This window comes from Macaca nemestrina, chromosome 18 (assembly GCF_043159975.1).
Source record: "Macaca nemestrina isolate mMacNem1 chromosome 18, mMacNem.hap1, whole genome shotgun sequence".
NCBI lineage: Eukaryota > Metazoa > Chordata > Mammalia > Primates > Cercopithecidae > Macaca > Macaca nemestrina.
In genome coordinates, this window is record NC_092142.1 from 82,358,463 (window position 1) to 82,377,301 (window position 18,839).

General features: G+C 43.6%; 1 protein-coding gene and 1 long non-coding RNA gene across 3 annotated transcripts in view; one reads left to right on the top strand and one right to left on the bottom strand.

Annotated features, from left to right (window-relative positions):
• Window positions 1-18,839, top strand: part of LOC105496758 (cadherin 13) — a 1,175,273-nt gene that overhangs the window by 809,861 nt on the left and 346,573 nt on the right. The window lies entirely within an intron of this gene.
• Window positions 13,744-15,691, bottom strand: LOC105496755 (uncharacterized). The gene is made up of 4 exons (XR_011616619.1): window positions 15,566-15,691; window positions 14,995-15,072; window positions 14,680-14,774; window positions 13,744-13,864 (listed from the first exon to the last, which is right to left on the bottom strand). It is a non-coding gene; the product is annotated as an uncharacterized lncRNA (long non-coding RNA).

Here is an 18,839-nt window from a genome sequence, read left to right on the forward strand (position 1 = left end):
TCATGAGAATTCACCCCCATGATCCAATCACCTCCCGCAAGGCCCCACCTCCAACACTGGGGATTACAATTCAATGTGAGATTTGGGTGGGGAGACAGATCCAAACCATATCCATCATTATGTGAACTTTGAATTTATACAGTGACATATAGGGCCATTGGCAGATTTTGAGCTGGGGAAGGAGATATCTAACTCATGTTTTAATGGATCCTTCTGGCCACTTTGTTGAGGGATAGACTGGAGAAGGAGGCAAGGGGAGAAACGGACAAACCAGGCAGGAGGCTTCTGCAATCACCCAGACCCAAGCGGATCGTGGCTTGGACTTCAGTGGAGGCAGGGTTGCTGTGGAAAGTGGTCAGATCGTGGTATATTGCCAGTTGCACAGTTGGAAATTTCAGATTCCCTATGACATGGGAATCTTTTATCCACAAGGTCATCATGCATTTTGAATAAGAGAAGTGAATTATCAACATGAGCTGCTGGGACACCATGGATCCATACACAGAGTATCAGTAGCTGCAGTAGCTCCTACTAGTGCTGTGCCAGGCACAGAACTCATACCATGTCATCCTATGATCTACCCCAGTGGTAGTTAATATTCCCTTATCACAGATGAGGAAACTGAGGTCAGGCTCAGAAGCAGTCCTCAAGTGCAATGTCTAGCAAATGGCAGAGTGGGGATCTATGCCTACTTCCACACTTGAGATGTTCTTCTGGGGCATGGAGAACAGTGGCAAGGATCCCCTCCTCTCCTGACCACAGCTGCTGTTAACAGAGTGGGTGAAAATCGAGCTTTAAGTAAAGCTTTTAGCCCAAAGTTGAAAAGAGTGCTGGCCTGGGACTGGGGCCACCACATGCCACTTCACTCTGGGTGGAGAAAGGTGTAGCCGACTCTCAGGCTCATGCAGATGGCATGAGCTTCCCCAAAGGACTCCAAGAAAATTCTAGAAGGCAGAGTTGCATGTCACAGGCAGCTAGATCTCTGAGATGCATCTTGCACACAGCCCCAGAGCATCTCTGATCAAGAAGTGCAAACAGGTTGCTGGGAATATTTTCCTCTATTTAAAAATCACCACAGCACCATAAATGTGTAGTGTTTGAAGAAAACTTGCATGGTCCTGTTTGACATGACCCTTACGTTTCTTCTTCATGGTTAGAGCTGATAAGAATTACTTTCACTTTACAAAACAGAAGCCACGGGCTAAGGAGTATTACTTATCCATGCCATTGCAGGAGGTCTCCTACTAAACCAGGATAGAATTTTCTGACCCCCTTGGCTCTCTTACTGCATCATGCTTCTGGGGAATGAGAGGCACAAAGAAGCCATCAGCAGGTGTTTATTGAGCACCTACTATATGCCAGATATTAGACTAGACAGACCAAGTCCCCATCTTCCTGGAACTTACTGGTAGCATGTTGGGACCAGGAAGGGGTTGCCCTGAGTTCTCGTCCTGGCTCTTGTGTTAATTAGCACATGACGATTTGCTTACCCAGAATCTCATCGCTTCAGTTTCCTCACCTGTAAAATGAGGGAAATAAGACTGCCTCTGCCTTCCCATTGAGGCTTGCTGAGTAGTTCCAATGAGTCAGCAAAAAATGAAAAACACAAAACAGCGTTGTGACTTCTGATTCAGCATTTATGTGAACATGGGCTATCATTCATTACTGGAAAAATGCATGACCAGCAGACAAACCACAACGACCCAGTGTAAAGAGCATCATTGTTTCCTTAGTGCACCTACTAATTTCACCAAAGGCAGCTGGCCTCACTGCCTGTGACTGCGAGAAGTTTTCATGTTCCTTTTTGTGAGCTTGGGGATGAGGATGGTTTCTCCTATTGACTCAGGAGTGCAACCACCAGAAGATTCATTACCCCAGCAGGAAAGAAAGGGGAACCCTCTCAAGTCCAGTTGTGGCAAACAGGCTGATGTAGATTCCTTGAATGTACCATTAGCTACTGTCATGTCACATTACACTTGTCTATGCAAGAACCATGCGGCAGATAAGAGTGTTTAAATGCCTTTATTACTTGGCATCATGGTATTGGTAATAGTTCGTAATGATGTTTTTTTCCTCAGTGCAAAACACACTCTTAATCTAAAAATATGAATTATGCTTAGTGGCTCATTGGAAAGTATTTCCTTTGCGTTGGGGGGAATCATTCTTTTCTGTTGCTTATTTTTCTTTTCTTTCTAGCAAGGTTAATATGCAGAACATTATCTGATGGACTTTATGTTACAAGGTGAGAGGTTTCCCAGAAGTGCAGTACAAGGCTCATTAGTCCAGTGCAGAATAAATTGTCCAAAGTAATTTGAAGGGGCATCGTTAATAGCCCAGTCTTCTATGTACCTAAGATGAGGTCCCACCTTGCCACTCAGGTTAATGAGAATTGTCCAGCATCTAAACGAACTCTGCTCCAGGTTCAAGATGGACCCTATTAGGGCCAGGTCATGGTACTACATGGAAGGAACACAGGGTTTGGAATTGTGAGACCTGCGTTCTAGTCATAGCTGCTCCATCCACTGGCTGGATAGCCTTGGCTCTGAACTTACTTCCCCACTTGTGTGATAGAGATGACATGCAAGATGCCTTCCTCAAGGGTCATATTCCCTGTTGCCTCTGAAATATAAAGCAGTGTCTGCCTCTGTGTGGTCCAGCCCAGCCACCTCTCCTCACCCCGTCTCATTCCAGTCTCCCATGCCCACTGAAGTGCCAATGATTCAAGTCCACATGCTGAAAAAGCTGAGAGTCCCTCCTCCACTCCCTCCATTTCAAACTCAATTAAAAAAAAAAATCCATCCAGTGTGCCACAGTGAGAAACTGATTAGTAATCATGTACATAGCCCTTCCTCTTATCCCTCTCTTAGAGCCAATCCATATCCCAGCCCTGCCAATGTCACCCCTCAATATGTCTGCAATCTGTCATTTTGTCTGGTTCCTCTGCTGTCACCCTAACCAAGGATATACTCCAATTTCTCTCTTGGACTCTTACAAGAGCCTCATACCTGGCATACCTGGACCTATTAGATATGTTTATGTGTGTGCATAAAATAGATCCCTGTTTTTATATATATATATATATATATATATATATATATATCATGGAAAGAATATAGGATTTGGAATTGTGAGACCTGCACACACACACACACACACACACACGTGTGTGTGTATATATATGTGTATGTGTGTATATATATATATGTGTGTGTATATATATGTATATATACACACACACCTACCTTGTTGGCCAGGCTTGTCTCAATCTCCTAACCTCAGATGATCCACCTGCCTCAGCCTCCCAAAGTGCTGGGATTACAGGCGTGAGCCACCATGCCTGACTCCCTGTTTGATATATTTTTAATGGTGTAGGCAAAGTGATCTTTTTCCCAAACACTAGAATCATGTCACCCCCATTTAAAGCCTTCTGTGGCTCCCCATTGCCCCATTTCCCCAAAGCAGCGTCTAACTCTGATGTGGTCCAGCCCTGCTGCCTCTCTTCACTCTGTCTCATTCCACTCTCCCATACCCACTGTAGTCCACGGTGGCCTCCCTGAACATGCCACACACTCTCTACCTGATCACAGGGTCTTTGTTCATACTATTGTCTCTGCCTATGGTGCTTTTCCCTGCACCTCACATCTAAGTCTAGATGACTCTTGCTAAGCCTCCAGCTTCAGCTCAGCTGTCTCCTCCTCTGATATATCTTTGCTGTGTCCCTAGGTGAGGCTAAGCCACTCTGTTACTCCCTGTCTCCATGTTCACTAGAGTTGTCCATCTGCATTTCCTGCTATCTCTGGTTGGCTGGCTGTCTCCTTCATTGTATTGCAGACTCCACTGTGTGAAGAGATGAATTCTGTGGCTAACACCAGGCCTGGTACATAGTAGCCACTCAATATGGCGAATGAATGGGATGTAAAATTATGTCTTACATTTTTAATTCTTCGATTTAAAAAGCTATTCAGAGTTTGTCCCTGCTCCCCAAGGATACATTTGACAATGTCTGGAGGGTTGTCATGACTCAGGGATGCTAGTGGCATCTAGCAGGTCAAGGCCAGGAATGCTGCTTCATATCCTACAGTGCAAAGGGCAGCACCCGTCGCAAAGAATAATTTGGCCCCAAATGTCAACAGTGCCAAGGTGGAGATGCCCTGCTTTAGAAACTGCCAAAGAAGCTGTTGCCAAATAAAAACTATGAGGAACAATGCAACAAATGACTCTTGATCTAAATTCCATTTCATTGGTTGTTTCATTCTGGGGCAATTTCGCTGCATATGTTTCTTCATATTGGAGCTTATAATAATGCTTATGTCATATTTATGCTGAAGGAGTTGTCTTTTTTTAAAAAAAATACATACTCTCTCTGGAGGCTGGAGAGGGAGGATCACTTGAGCCTGAGAGTTCAAGGTTGAAGTGAGCTATGATGGCACCACTGCCTCAAGCCTGGGTGAGAGAGTGAGACCCTGAATCAAAAAAAAAAAAGAAAAATCAAACAATGAATAATGACCCAAGTACTGTGTTGTCTCCAAGCCATGGATACCTTAATGCTTTCTTCAAAGCAGTATGAGGTTGTTAATCTGAGAATAAATCTGTTAGACTTCCCTGAACTCATAAAGTTTGCTTCCTCTTTGAAAGAACTTAGTGCCTTTAAATGCCTATCCAGCTGTGATATACAAGTAATATGTTCCATATGTGATCCCAGTTTTCTGACAGTAAAAAGAAAAGTTGGAAAACTTTGGCTGACTTTGGTGCCTGTGGCTGGGAGACCTTGCAGAGGTTTTCAAGGTCTGCTGTGAATGTATGATTTAGACCACAGCTCAATTGTGACATTTAATCCATAGAGATAAATCATCACATGCCGTTGGTAGGGCTCTTTATGGATAAACAGGCCTAAAATAATTATCTATAAAACTCCATCAGAGTCTCCATCAGAGTCTCCATCAGAAAGTCACCACCATTTTTTTAAATGTAACAGACTGGGATGGTGAAACTGCTTCTTGATTGTGGTGCTTGAGAACAAATTAAATCAAAGTCAAAACAATATAACTAACTTTCCCTTGGCTGTCCTTGAGGCATGCCTGGTACTATTTTGTTTTGTTTCCCCCCGCCCCTGCCAGGAGTAGGTTGGAGTTCTTACAGATTTGATTCTGACATCAGCCTCCCAAGAGAGGCCATGCTGTATAATGGTTAAAAGCACAGAGTCCAGAAGGTGACTCTCATTTATCAGCTGTGTGACCTTGGGTGAGTTACTTGACCTCTCTGTGTCTCAGTTTCCTCCTTTGTTAGACGGAGTAATGATAGTCCTTACCTCATAGAAATGTAATGAATATGAAATGAATTAATATCCTTAAAGCATTTAGAACAGGGAACGTACTCAGCTTAATAAGGTACATACATATTCGATTAATAAGATAAAGGCTGGTGGGGCGCGGTGGCTCATGCCTGTAATTGCAGCACTTTGGGAGGCCGAGGCAGGTGGATCACCTGATATCAGGAGATCGAGATCATCCTAGCTAACACAGTGAAATCCTGTCTCTACTAAAAATACAAAAAAATTAGCTGGGCGTGGTGGAACATGCCTGTAGTCCCAGCTACTCGGGAGGCTGAGGCAGGAGAATCACTGGAACCCGGGAGGCAGAGGTTGCAGTGAGCCAAGATCATGCCATTGCACTCCAGCCTGGGAGACAGAGCAAGACTCCGTCTCAAAAAATAAAAACAATATAAAAAAAAAAGTAAAGGTTTCACATAATATGCAGCCAAAGTCAGAAAAAAATTAACATTCTTGACTGCCATTTTCCCATGAACCCCAGATCTACTTGACATAATATGCACTGATCTATAATAGTTTGGCCAAAGGGTAGAAATTAATGTGGAATTCAACTTACGAGAATAAGCAAATAAAGATTATTTGTTCCATGTCACTCCAAGATGGCCAGTCATCACCCAACTCTCTTCCTTCTGCTTCCTCAAGATCTCTTCCATCTGCTTTCCTCCGTCCATCCTCCTGGCCACTCTCATGTGCATGCTTCCACCCTCTGCTGCAGCCATCCACCCCTCACCAGTCTCCCTACTCTCCCCTGTGCCAGAGTGGACTCTCAAGCAGACACTTGATCATGCCACTGTCCTGCTCACAACCCCTTCGATGGTTTAAGAAGCAGCGTGCATCTAAATCATAGACCCTAGATTCCTGTATCAAACTGCCTACAGGAGAGCCTGAGGGACTTGTCTGCAAAGCTATTCTGGAATCAGATGAAACTGGAATATTTGGTCTTTGGTATTCACCATGCTCCATCAACCCATCTACAGGAATGATTTGCAGCTCATGGACATTTTGGATCACAGGGTGGAAGGGAATTGAAGCTCCCCAGTGTTGCCTAAACCTAATGGCACCAGGTCTATATTGCTGACTTCTTATCTTCCTATGGGTTGATTTAGGAATTGAAGTATGTGAAAGGAATATATTTGAGATGGCACAGACAGTAGCACCTAGGGCAGGGCCCAGTCACAGTTGTCTCTCCATAACATTCTAAGTCGAGGTATGTTTATTCATTGACCAACTACCTGGAGTCTTCATTCCTAGTACAACTGCTAAATTCAGTCATTCATCAGTCATATTTTAAGGACAATGGATAGGAGACATTATTTAAAAAGCAATAATACAAAATACCGAGAGCCATTCAGCTGTCTTACACTAGAGCCTGTATGTAGTACGTTCTGTCCCACAGATCTGTGTTTTTAAATATTTTCTCCATTTCACAATTATAATCCCCCAAATGACAGAATGGTTGTCTGACAGTATTTCTTCTGATGCTGAACATATTCTGTACGTTTGAGACTGTGCCAGAAAGTCTATGCAGCAGTGACATTGAAAGAGTGGAAAAATCTAAACTGCAGATATTCACAGAGGGTTGAAAACCTGCAATAACTATTGGGAATGTTAATTACTTCAAATGGAGGAATTATTAGAGGGAACACATTTATCATGCATATTCTCATCACTAGCTTAGAGCACCTGACATCGTTTTTAAAGGAAAGGGTGAGAAAAAGAAACACTATAATAATGAGAAAATATACAAGATTTGAAGTCAGGCAAATGTGGGTTTAAACTGCAGCTTCCTCCAACAGCTATGTGATCTTGGGAAGTTACTTCTCCAGGCTGAACCTCAGTTTCTTCAACTTTGAAGTCAGAATAATAATAGTAATACCTATATTCTAATGTTGTTTTATTGGAAAGAACAGTGTCTGGCACATAGCAATTAACCCAAGCAATTTACATAGCAATTATTCGTGAAAAAGAAGCTATTAATACTATTTATTGTTATTTTCCCACTGCTATTGCCCTTCAGCCAAAGAGCACCAGGAACACATCTGTAATTAATGAGTTGGGTTGATTGCTCATTGCAGTGAGAGAGAATATACCACAGGGAAGTATGGAATGTCTTAGTAAGAGTGTGTTAGAAAAGACTTAGAATTTGGGCTTGCATTATGAGCTGCTTTGGGGCAACGGTCGCAAGAGTGAACCATTTCTCTGAATTGGATGCTGTCGGGAAGCAAGGGTAGTTCTATGACCAGTGCTAAATCTCATCTGTAGGTAGGACAGCCTAGGGTGAGGCCACAACCATAACTGGCAAAGAAGCAGCTATTGTTTTAGCCGGGAAAGGGGATGGCTTCGACAATGTTCAGGTCTGTCTGTGTTCAGCCATAATTACGGAGTGGTCTTGTTTATGGTCTGATTTACTGCGATCACAGAGTGGCCTTGTCTGATGTTGGTGTTCTCTGAAATCATGTTTGACTGGAGAACACCAACATTTAACTAATGTCCCAGGCCAGCTCCTGGAGGTCAGTGGCTACTTTTCTTTTCCCCATCACATTTATTCATGTATTTAGTGAGTAGAGTACTGTCAATCCTGGGTGTCCCTTCTCTAACAAAGTACAAATTCTATGTAAAAAAAATTCTAGGTAGGTCAATAAAACATATAAAACTTGGGTGTCAAGTGTAAAGAAGAAAATAAGATAGGCTCAAAGGAGAGAAGTAGGGCTGATGTGGTGGTAGAGGATGAACCCACGATGTCTGTGCAGGCCACGGGAGGGAGGCTGGCTTTCATTTTAAATGACATCTGAAATAAATAAGTCATTGGATGATTTACATTTTTAAAAGTTTGCTTGGTCCCAGCGAGGATGGAGAATGGCTTGTTGGGGATGGAGAAAAAGGGAGAGGAGGTTCAAGAAGTGAAGTAAAGCTTTCATCATTTAAATGTGGCAGCATTAGATGTGGGTCACAGAGTTGTAGACTTAGGCTGAGGACACGGAAAGGAGTTTGGTTATTCATCTGGCCCAGTTGCCTCCTTTACATGTAGGAAAATCAGCACTGACCAGGACAGATGAAGTGGCTTGTCCACACCCAAATATTTAGTTAGTACAGAGTAGAGAGCTCCAAGTAGGGGCCAGAGCCCGGAAGACAACTCTAGCCTTGTGCCCCCAACACTGTGGAATGGGGACTCAGTCAGTCATGGTGGGGAGGGGTCTCTGCAAACATGGCAGGTCACAGTCAGAAGATAGACAGCAAGGGCCGGGCACGGTGGCTCATGCCTGTAGTCCCAGCACCTCAGGAGGCCGAGGCGGACCAGATCACTTGAGTTGAGGTCAAGAGTTTGAGACCAGCCTGGCCAACATGGTGAAACCCTGTCTCTACTAAGAATACAAAAGTTAGCTATGCATAGTGGCACACGCCTGTAGTCCCAGCTACTCAGGAGGCTGAGACAGGAGAATTGCTTGAACCTGGGAGGTGGAGGCTGCAGTGAGCCGAGACTGAGCCACTACACTCCAGCCTGGGTAGCAGAGTGAGACTTCATCTGAAAAAAAAAAAAAAGACAGCAAGGGGAGGGAAATAATCCTGGTGCCCTTCTAGAACAACTACCTGGCCTTTCTTAATTGTCTACTTGGAGTGTTTGCCAAGGGAAGGAAACATGAGCCCATGACAGTGACCTACATGGAGGGTGGACATTCTGGAGAGCTTGCCCTCCAGCAATGTCCCAAACCTGTGTTCATCCCTGAACATGACCACTGCAGTTCTAGGAAACCAACTTTCTAATATACTTAAGGATGCATGTGAAGATTTTATTATTTGTTCTTTCATTAGAGAGGTGTTTACGACAGGAGAAAAACTTTAAAAATGAAATGTTTTGAATAAGAAAATAATTAAATTATGGCACAGCCAGGATCAGTAGTCATCTGGTTGACCATGGATGGGTCTCCCAGAGACTCCTCTCAACTGTCATTCGTTGGCACACAGTCTCTTCCTGTTGTTCAATACTTTGAATACCACTCTGGTAATATGAAATAATATGAATGGTCGAATATTGTATATCCATTTGAAAGATGACAATTCAATTACTTGGGAAAACACAATACATTTACAATTGGCAAAAGCCAAGCTCTAGAACATCAGCTTAATCTATATCTATGTTAGATGTATGTAAAACTTAGGTTCCTACCAAATATTAACAGTAACTTTCCCTGAGTGGTAGAATTAGGGATGGTTTTAATTTTCCCAAGTTTTGGTCAATGATATTTTCTTAATTTTCAAAAAGGAACATTAATAGTTTTTGTGACAAATGAGAAAAGTTTCTCTACAATATTTTTTGCATGCTAGTCCTTAGAGTTGGGCAGCTTTTGCAAGCTGCGAGAAGCTCAGCTCCTGCTTTTCCTGATACGGTTTATGACTCACAGCTGCCACCAAGATGTCAGTTAGCTCTGTGACGATGAAATGACTGCATTTCCCTGAACCCCGATGGAAATGGTGTCTGGGAAGTGAGAGAGTACCTGGTGGAGCCCTGTGAGTAGATGTGATGATGACTCAACTCTGCACCCCACACTCTACTCCAAAAGGAAATGTTTCAGGGCATCAGAGGGCATGAATTCATGAATGTGTACACAAGGCTTTGTTCAAGATAGTTTTTAATATAGAAGTTCATTCATACAACATCCCTATGAGGTAGGGATTATTAAGAGGGCTTTATCTATAAGGAGGCTAGGATTGAGAGGGCTTGAATGATTTGGTTCCGGCCACACCATAAGAGCTGGGAGTGAGATGACAGTCTTTTTTGTCCACAAGCAAAATGGCCATGCCTGTACTTGCAGTCGAACCGGAGGAACACACAGGCCAACTCTGATGCGAAGCATGGTTGTCACCATGCTCCAATGCCACCTGCATCCTAGCTCTGGCTTTATTATTAATCCAGTGCCTTAATGGGCACCCATCATCTATTCTCCCTGGGCCTCAGTTGCCTCATCCGTAAAATGAGACAAGAAGGTATTTGAGGTAGATGAACGTCAAGATCCCATCAGCCTCGACGAGTACAGGATTCTATGTGAGTCTAGATGAGGTTTATCCAAGGACCTCCCCATCCTGCCTTCCACCTCCATGAGCAGCTATTCTAAAGCTACCAGTCTGGTGATTCAGCCAAAGACCCATCATTAAGGAGCACAAAGGACATCCATGGCTTGTATCTTTCTGGATGCTGATGCTTTTCTCCTGAATTGCATGTCACCTTGGAGAACCTAGTGATGGATGAGAGAGATCCAGCTTTGACCTGGAAAACTTTCACATTGCAAGTGTTTTTTTAAAATAGATTTATAGTCAATACTTCAGCCTTTCTATGACAAGAAGCTTGTATTTTTCTGGACTAGATGGAACAAACGACTTTCCAAATGATCAGTGACACCCCAAGTTAGGGCTGCATTTTGAAATTGTTCTTTAGAATCTCTAACTTCATTGGGAACAGTGATATCAGAATGTTACCTTAATACTCTGCCAGAAAGGAGTGGAGAAGATGTAAAATGTTTACAAATGAACATCCAGTGATGTGCACTTGGTAATTTCATTCCAAGATGTAAAGGAAGAGACATTATGAAGGACATTTCTGTTATTTTGTCGAACGCTATTATTTACTGAAAAATAAAATTTCACCCTATATGCTTGACCTTCAGGGACTTATTTTAAGATCATATGGCTTTTCCTAAACAGCTGAATTATTTAGTGAGATTGAACTGTCAATGACTTTAAAATAAAGCCCACCAAAATACCAGCCGCTCTGCAGTGCTACAGCTGTTCAGGCCTCAATCTGCATATTTCATCTCAGCAGACTGAAGTTTGCAGCTGAAAAATAGCTCAGAAAATACTTATCACCTTCCATGCCAAACGCAGAGAGGAATTTATTCGAAGCTGAGAATGTGATAGGGTGGGTGACTTACTCCTACAGTGACGCTTAGAATGGTGGATGGAGTTCTAGCTGTGTTTCTGCTGCTTAACCCTGGGGAGGCCACGCCTCTGAGAAAGAGGTTGGGAGCCCCTTCCACAACAGGTGTTCAGGTGTGAGTGAAAGAATGTAAGGAGTGAGCTTGGAGCACTGCACCCACAGATAGGACCCTCATTAGGAGCACATTCTCAGTGTGTGTTGAATGTTACAAAAAGGTTTGATTTATACATTTTTTACTTAAATAGAATCTAATCAAAATGTTTAGAGAATTTTTATAGGTTACTAGCCCCTCACTTTTTCCAGAGGATTAAAAGCAGAACCAGGAATTCAAGATTATCATGTTGAGTACAAAAGCACTCAACAGTCTACCTAAAGGAATCAGTGTCAGGCTAGGCTGGTGGCTCACACCCGTAATCCCAGCACTTTGGGAGCCCAAGGCAGGAGGGTTGCTTGAGCCTGGGAGTTTGAGACCAGCCTGGGCAACAAAGTGAGAAGTCCCTACCAAAAAAAAAAAAAAAAAACATATATATATATATGGAGAGAGAGACAGAAGGAGAGAGAGCACGCACCAGACTTGGTGGCATGTGCCTGTAGTCCCAGCTACTCAGGAGGCTGAGGTGGGAGGATCATTTGAGCCCAGGAGGTTGAGACTGCAGTGAGCCAAGATTGCATCACTGCACTCCAGCCTGGGCAACAGAGCAAAATCCTGTCTCAAAAAAAAAAAAAAAAAAAAAGAATCAATGGTATCTCCTATAGAATCAGGTGATGGTGTTGATTATGATGATGATGGCAAAGATGGTGGTGAGGTGATGGTGATGATCACAGTGATAATGATGGGTTGCTGATGACTGTGATGATCATCATGGCAAAGATGACAATACTGAGGTTGATGATGGTGAAGATACGAATAGCAGCAATGAAGACGTGGCTGCTGATGTGACAAAGATGACGATGGTGATGGTGATGATGGTGACAGTGATGACGATGATGATGAGAATGATGACAACAGTAATGATGATGACAACAATGTTAGAGGCTTGCACTGATTGAACCCTTGCCAGGTAACAGGTAATATGTTAAGCATTTAGGCCCTGAGTGTTCATTATCTTATTTAATCTTCAGCATCATCGCATGAAGTACATGCTGGGATTTTCCCGTTTTAAAGATACTGAAACTGAGGTTTAAACATGGTAAGGAACTTGCCCTAGGACAATACTTCTTAAATTTTGCTATATATTAGAATCACCTGGAAAGATTTTTTTTTAAAATCTTGACCCAGAGGTTGAGTAACGTGCTCAAGGGCACCCACCTGATGAGTGGCAGAACCTGGCTTTACAGCCCAGCCACTGAGCACCAGAATGATGTCCTCATCTCCCTGCGCAGTCTCTCTTGTGAAGAGCCAGTCATAGTGCCCAAGGAATTTTCATGGTCATCATTGCTCATGTCCCTCCAGTGAGGCTGTTTTTAATAATAGTAACTGGCGAGCTGGAGTGTAATGTTTTGAGTAGTATGGCCGATCTTTGTAGAGCAGTGTGCTGAAACCAGCTTAAATCTCTGTCTGCCAAGTTAATTTCTTTCATTCATAATATTCTGTTCTAAATGAAAATATTCTCATGGTTATTTTTGCTGAAGGTGTAAAATTCCAACCAATATTAGCTGGTTTTAAAGTGTCTGCCGTAGTTAGAAGCCTGAGTCCCTAGAGATGGAGATAGAAGTCCATGGTGCAAGCAGTTTCCCAAATCAGTAAATCAGCGCTTTCCTCTGATGAAGAGGGAGTTGAAGAAAGACTCCAAAAATGGACCAAAATGCCTCTGTTCCCATGCTGCAGGTAGGAAATTAAAGCTCTTAAGAAATGATGGCATTGTTCATCCATATTCAGAAACCACAGTGCTGGGATTTTTTTCAAATGAGGCCATGCTAGTTAATTAAGACTTTGCCTCTCAGGGATTATTTATATTCTTAATTTTTGATATTTTGCATGGCAGTGGAGTCTGAATAAACTCACAGGTGTGACCTCTTTCCATGCCAGCTCCTACTGTCTCATTTAATCCTCATACAACACTGACAGTTAAGTAGTAGTTTACCCATTTTGCAGCTGAGGAAACTGAGGCTGCGAGAGGTTAAGTACCTAATTTATAAAAGGTTTGCATCGTTTTCCCCTACCTGAATCATTCTTCTACAAAAGAAGAAAAGTTATTTCAGAAAGGCTTCCTAAGTTTTCACTAAAATGAATTTCTGGCCTAGAAAATCAGATCCTGCTGTGTTCACACTTGGCCTCAATTTCCTCAGGCTTCTGGGTCATTAAGGAGGGGCTTTATCACCTGGCTGCAGGGCGGAGGAAGCCAGGATTCCGGACCGATAGCCTCCCACAGCTGCATTAGTATTCCACAAAGGCGCAACCGAAAGATAGCAAGGAACTTTCACACTTGGCTTTAATTTCTCTCTGCACATTTTGTTAGCGATAAAAACCATCATGTTTTTCCTTTCTCCACCTTCTTTGCTTTTAGAATTCTGAATAGATGTTTTCATCACTTGGCTAAGTAAAACTGAATAGCTGAGATTTCCAAACTTCAGTTAGAAGATCTGATAAGCATCTAAAAATTGTCCTAAGGAAGGGGGAGAAGTGTTTAGCTTGGAAATATAACTCGGAGTTCCCAAGTAGGTGCTTGGGAGATACTGAAGTAGGAGGAAGATGATTCCTACAAACCAACCCAAACAACAGACAGTTCAGAGATCTTTGTGCCTCTTAACGCAAAAAGGCAACTAAAAGATTTCCAAAGCATTATTCCCATCCCTCCCCCATCAAACCTTTTTACTGGGTATAGACAAACATGAGGAAGGCTAGGCGCGCTGGCTCAGGTCTGTAATCCCAGCACTTTGGGAGGCCGGCATGGGGGTGGGGGCAGATTACAGGAAGTCAGGAGTTCAAGACCAGCCTGGCCAACATGATGAAGCCCCATCTCTACAAAAAATACAGAAATTTTCCAGGCATGGTGGCACGTGCCTGTAATCCCAGCTATTTAGAAGGCTGAGGCAAGAGAATCGCTTGAACCAGGAGGCAGAGGTTGCAGTGAGCCGAGATCATGCCACTGCACTCCAGCCTGGGCGACAGAGTGCAACTGTCTCAAAAAAGAAAAAAAAAAAAAAAAAAAAAGGAAAAAATGAGAAAGTACATTCACTGGATTTAGAAATAGGCCCTTAGGCATAGACGGTCAGCTGAGCCTTTTTTTTAAAAGGAAGTTGCTTAATGAGATCGGTTTCCACCACTCAGTGTTAGAGTTTTGTGCCTCCAGTTTTATAAAATAATGTAAATTATTCCCAGCCGCAAAGACGAGAAGAAAGGACAGAAAATGAAAATTAGCAGGGTACAGAGTTCCATTCTTCTGAACAATGGAAGAAAAACCACACAGGGATTTGGTACCATTAAACTCCGGGGCTATTTTGTGCTGGTTTCTCCATCTCGTCTCTTTCTGGTGGTAATCAAAGGAATAGGAGTTTCAGATAGGAAGATCTTCCCTGTAATTAATTAAACAAGTTCAGTAGACTCCAGTTATCTAGTCTGCTACAACATGGAGAAATGACTGGGAAAGGAGCTCCTGGGCAACGGGGATGAATTCCATCATGGCTTTATTAAGGAGTACATGTAACAAATCCAAAGTCTTTAAGCTTATCGTTTTTGGGGGGTTTTTTAAAGTTAAATCTTTGTAATAAAATAAAAGCTGGGGACCACGTTTACCTGTATCTCAAGAGTTCAGCTGAACCATTGATTTCGTTCCCTACAGTGATGCATTACTGCCACCTAATGGTCGTGTACCTGCATTGAAGGGGTTAAGAAGGAAATGGTTTAAATAAACTTATCGCCGCTGCTCACCCCTGCCTTTAAAAAAAAAAAAAAAAAAAAAAAAAAAAAAAAAAAAAAAAAGTTTTGGGCCCGATGCGGTGGCTCACGCCTGTAATCCCAGCACTTTGGGAGGACAAGGCAGGCAGATCACCTGAGGTCAGGAGTTTGAGACCAGCCTAGTCAACATGGTGAAACCCCATCTCTACTAAAAATGCAAAAATTAGCCAGGCGTGGGAGCGGGTTCTTCTAATCCCAGCTTCTCAAGAGGCCGAGGCAGGAGAATTGCTTGAATCTGGGAGGCGGATGTTGCAGTGAGCTGAGATCACGCCACTGCACTCTAGCCTGGGCAACAAGAGCTAGACTCCGTCCTAAAAAACAAAAATCGTTTGATGGATGAGGCAGATTAGTTACTGTGGATCAGGACTGTGGAAAAGCCCACCAGTTAGACAAGGGGTGTTGCCCTCACCTAAAGCACAGATAAACACCATTGGTGCTGTTTGAGCTGGGAGGTGCAGATGATACCGGATCTTTAGGAAGATGAGTTTCACACCTGTGTACAGGAAGAAGCGTGTGAAAACAGGTCAAGAGGATCCTGAAATAAACCAAGTGTGAGAATATCAAGGTGGCGAAAGGGTAGTGGAGGCCGGAATGTGAAGTTAGAGATAATCATTTTTAAAAAATCAATTATATTAAATATCGACTGTGTGCCAGGCACTATAGTTAAACTGAGATGGACCAGTTCTCTCTCAAGAAGCTCCCAAATCAAGTAGCCCTTGAGGTGATTCACTGTGTGGTCTCCAGCAGGTGCCCCACCTCTCTGGCCCCCAGTCTGCTCTGTTACAGGGAAAAAGATTGCTCTGGGAGTTTTCAGAAGCCTTTTCGACTCCCAATAGGAACTTTCCTGGAGCAGGTACTTCCAAGAGAATGATAGAGAAAGGACAGTGTTTAGCTGAGATGGTAAATGGTCCCCATCTTTTATTTATTATAGAGATATAACTTTTAAGTGACAGCTGTGTGGGTGATAGTGGAGCTGAGTGAGCTAAAGATGTTTTTTTTTAATCTCATGGTCTGAGTCTCGCTATCCGGAGTGGGGCAGGAAATGTGGTATCACTGATATATAGAGAAATCAGTAAGGAGGGGCTCATTTGCAGATAAAAGGAGGTAAAACCAGGGCAGGCATGCGGACACCATCATGGCAGCTAGACATATAAATGCAGAGATCCAAGATACCAGCTTCAGCTTGGAGGGAGAACCAAGAACAAAGGAAGAGGGTTCTACAGTTCTGTGCATGACACTGCGTCAGATCTCTTCCCTGGAACAAGATGCTCAATGTCTGTGTGCCCCGGAACAAGGTGCTTAATGTATCTGAGCTTCACGTCACTGTTGTGTAAAGGCAGCACTGTGATAGTGGCCTCTTCATAGAGCTGCATTGAGTGTGTTTAGTTTAACATGAAAAGAGCGACTGGCCCTGTAAGCTTCAGCAGATACTAACTGGTATTATTATAGCTCCTCCTTCTCTTCATGATGATTTATAGAATTGCTAAATTTTTCCAGGGAAAAGCAGTAGAGATGAGAGTAAGAGGATGCATTCATTCCATGCCAGCAAGACAGCCCAGCTGGGGAAGATGAACTCGAGTGGGGCGGGGGGAGGAGTGAAATGAATGGAAAAATGGAGATTTGGGGAGCAGAGGGTGGACTGGTTCCACACTGCTGAGACTCCAAGAAGTTTCTGAGCAAAAGTCACAGGACTTGAGGATTTGGAGGGTCCTGGTGACTTTCGAAAGAGCAGCCAGTGAAGAATACAGGATTCTTCGTATGGAGACAGGAGATTACAGAAGGAAGTCAAGTGAAGCAACAATATGCTCCTAGATACCGAATTTCCACAACCTGGCAATCCTCAACAAGAGGGAGACCTGGGTTCATTTTAGACTCGAGAATAGATCAAGGGCAACGTGTGTATGATCAGCAGGCTGCAGCTTCCATATTAACCTACGTTTCAAATGTCTTACATTCCTCTGGACAAAGTAAACCAGCCCGGATGGAATTCGTTGCCACAGTGATCTATAACGATCTATGATATGTCTTCTCAGTTATAATGTCAAGTCCTTGGAGATAGGAGGCCCTCGATGTTTCTTTGAGACCTGAGATGAGAGGATGATCCATGAAAGTAAATGAAGAGGATCATGATAAAGATCTGATGGTACCAAGAGGAAAATAACGGACAGACGGGGCTCATGGAGGTCCCTACCGCTGGGCAAAGGAGACACGGCTCCCTTTCCTGATCACACATCTTTGTCATGTCCTTCGGGGCCCCAGATCCTGTTCTAATGCAAAGCAGGAAGATGGCGACTTTTTGATGCTTCTCTAAATACCACTCGGTGAATCAAAACAATTCTCTCCTTTAGTCACTCTGAGCCTGGATTTCCAATCCTTGGAATTTTGCTTCTACCAACAGTTCTTTCAGAGTCATTTACAGTTCTAAATACACAGGATACAGTTCCCATGTCACCTCCCTTCCTAACACCATAGGATCAATAATCATGGTGGAGACAAGGACCAGGGGCCAAATGATAGTTTCAAGTCCCTGTTCTGCAAACTTGCTGACTGTGTCATCTTGGACAAGTGCTTTATCCTCACTGTGCCTTGGTTTTGTAAATAGGGACATTGACGCTGGGACCTACTCCGCTGGGTCGTTTTGAAGAGAAAAGGATCTAATGCAAGGGAGGGGGAGCTCAGACTGCAGACTCATGCAGGGGAAGTGCTGAATAAGTGGCAACTGCTGTTTTTGTTGTTATTCTGAGAAGAACTCTAATAGAAAAAAAAAGAGCGTTTGATGACTGAATCACCGGTCTTCACTAGCAGGGCAAGGCAGATAGTTCCCCCCCTCCGCCCGCCCGACCCCGCGCCCAGCTGCTCATCACTGGGGATGCAGAGATCAATGCAGACATCCCAACTCTGACCCAGCAGGGTGCCTACTGGGGAAGGCAGATATGGATAAACCACAGCAGCGCCCTGTGATTGATTCTTTACCAGGGGGTGGACAAAGTGCACATTCCCAGATAGCTCCTGCAGGGAGGTTGCATGCTGCCTACAAACCCACCTGTGAGGCCCGTAAACCTGGATGTTCTGTCTTAGCTGCTTAGGCTCTGCCCCTCAAAAAAGGAGATGAGCGTGTGGTGTGCAGCTTGTTCTTGCTTAGGCTCTGCCCCTCAAAAACAGAAATGTGAGTGTGGAGTGCAGCTTGTTCGATGAGTTAGCAGTATATGGTCCCTGGGGTTGGACCAGCAACGAGTGACTCAGTCCCTCTGAAAAATGAGTGGGGTTGTGGGGGACAGTTTTCTACCTGACAAGCTCCTCATGAGGATCTGTGTAAAGGGTAGTACGTGATTCATTACTAGGACTTTGTATGGTTTATAGGCCTGCCAAATACAGCTATATCTTACTTTATTAAATCGAAGGGAAAAAAATGTGAAAATCAAGTTGTTTGTTAAATTTGATAAAGAGGGCCGGGCACAGTGACTCACGCATGCAATCCCAACACTTTGGGAGACCAAGGCGGGCAGATCATGAGGTCAGGAGATCGAGGCCATCCTGGCTAACATGGTGAAACCCCGTCTCTACTAAAAATACAAAAAATTAGCTGGGCATGGTGGCGGGTGCCTGTAGTCCCAGCTACTCGGGAGGCTGAGGCAGGAGAATGGCGTGAACCCGGGAGGCGGAGCTTGCTGTGAGCCGAGATG